A 1,486-nucleotide genomic window follows, 5' to 3' on the forward strand; every position below is an offset into this window, starting at 1 on the left:
GCAGGGCTCCGTTTTGGGGGTCCAGGCAGGAGGGGGGAGTCTGAGGCAACACGGCTGTGACCAGGCCTGTGATGCGTGCTAGCCCTGGCCAAAAATATCCCTCGAATTCCCCACAAAATGAAAATAGAAAATTCCCATTCTGCAACAGCTTTCCATTGTTGGGAAACGTCCTCCCACCTGTCCCTCAAAAACCCCGGGGAGATCAGGCTTACTGATTCCTCTGCCGAGAAGAACAAGCCGGGCGCAGGCCGTGGGGCGGCTGCGCTTGCTGTAATTCACTGCCGAGGGTAACTTTTCCACACAAAATAGTGAACAAATCAACACGGATCTGGAAAAAGGTCGAGATCCTCAGCCCACACCTCCCTTGCGCCCCTCAGCCCACGGCCGGCCGGGCAGAGCGGGTGGCCGGGCTGCGGTGCTCTGGGTGACCCTCTCCCCAGGCTTGTCAGCCCCTAACGTGGACACTGACTTCCCAAGATGTCTTGTCTTCAAATTCTTTTATTCAGTAAATTCATGCTGGGTCCGGCATCTTTAAGTAGCAAAATAGAAACGCCTTTATATACAGCTTTTCCACTATGTGGAACCATAGAATGGTTTGGGTTGGAAGGGGCCTTAAAGATCATCTAGTTCTGACCCCCCTGCCACGGGCAGGGACACCTTCCACTAGACCAGGTTGCTCCAAGCCCCATCCAACCTGGCCTTGAACACTGCCAGGGATGGGGCATCCACAGCTCTCTGGGCAACCTGTTCCACTGCCTCACCACCCTCACAGTAAAAAATGTCTTCCTAATATCTAATCTGAAGCTACTCTCTTTTAGTTTAAAACTGTCACCCATCATCCTATCACTATCGGCTGTGATAAAAAACCCTCTATCTTTCTTATAAGCCCCCTTTAGGTACTGGCACGCTGCTCTAAGATCTCCCTGGTGCCTTCTCTTCTCCAGGCTGAACAACCCCAACTCTCTCAGCCTGTCCTCACAGGAGAGGTGCTCCAGCCCCCTGATCATCTTCGTGGCCTCCTCTGGACCTGCTCAAGCAGGTCCACGTCTCCTTCTTATGTTGGAGCCCCCAGATCCGGATGCAGTACTGCAGGTGGGGTCTCACCAGAGCAGAGCAGAGGGACAGAATCCCCTCCATTGACCTGCTGGTCACGCTAGTTGGGATGCAGCCCAGGGTACAGTTGGCTTTCTGGGCTACAAGGACTCATCGCCAGCTCATATGCAGTTGTTCATCCACTAATACCCCCAAGTTTTTCTCCTCAGGGCTGCTCTCAATCCACTCATCGCCCAGCCTCTATTTGCGCATTGGATTGTCCTGACCCATGTGCAGGACCTTGCACTTGGCCATGTTGACCTTCATGAGGTTTGCGCAGTCCCAACTCTCAAGCCTGCCAACGTCCCTCTGGATGGCATCCCTTCACTCCAGCGTGTCGACCGCACCACACAGCTTGGTGTCATTGGCAAACTTGCTGAGGGTGCACTCAATC

Source organism: Haliaeetus leucocephalus, unplaced genomic scaffold (assembly GCF_000737465.1).
Source record: "Haliaeetus leucocephalus isolate CR32 unplaced genomic scaffold, Haliaeetus_leucocephalus-4.0 Scaffold495, whole genome shotgun sequence".
NCBI classification, from domain to species: domain Eukaryota; kingdom Metazoa; phylum Chordata; class Aves; order Accipitriformes; family Accipitridae; genus Haliaeetus; species Haliaeetus leucocephalus.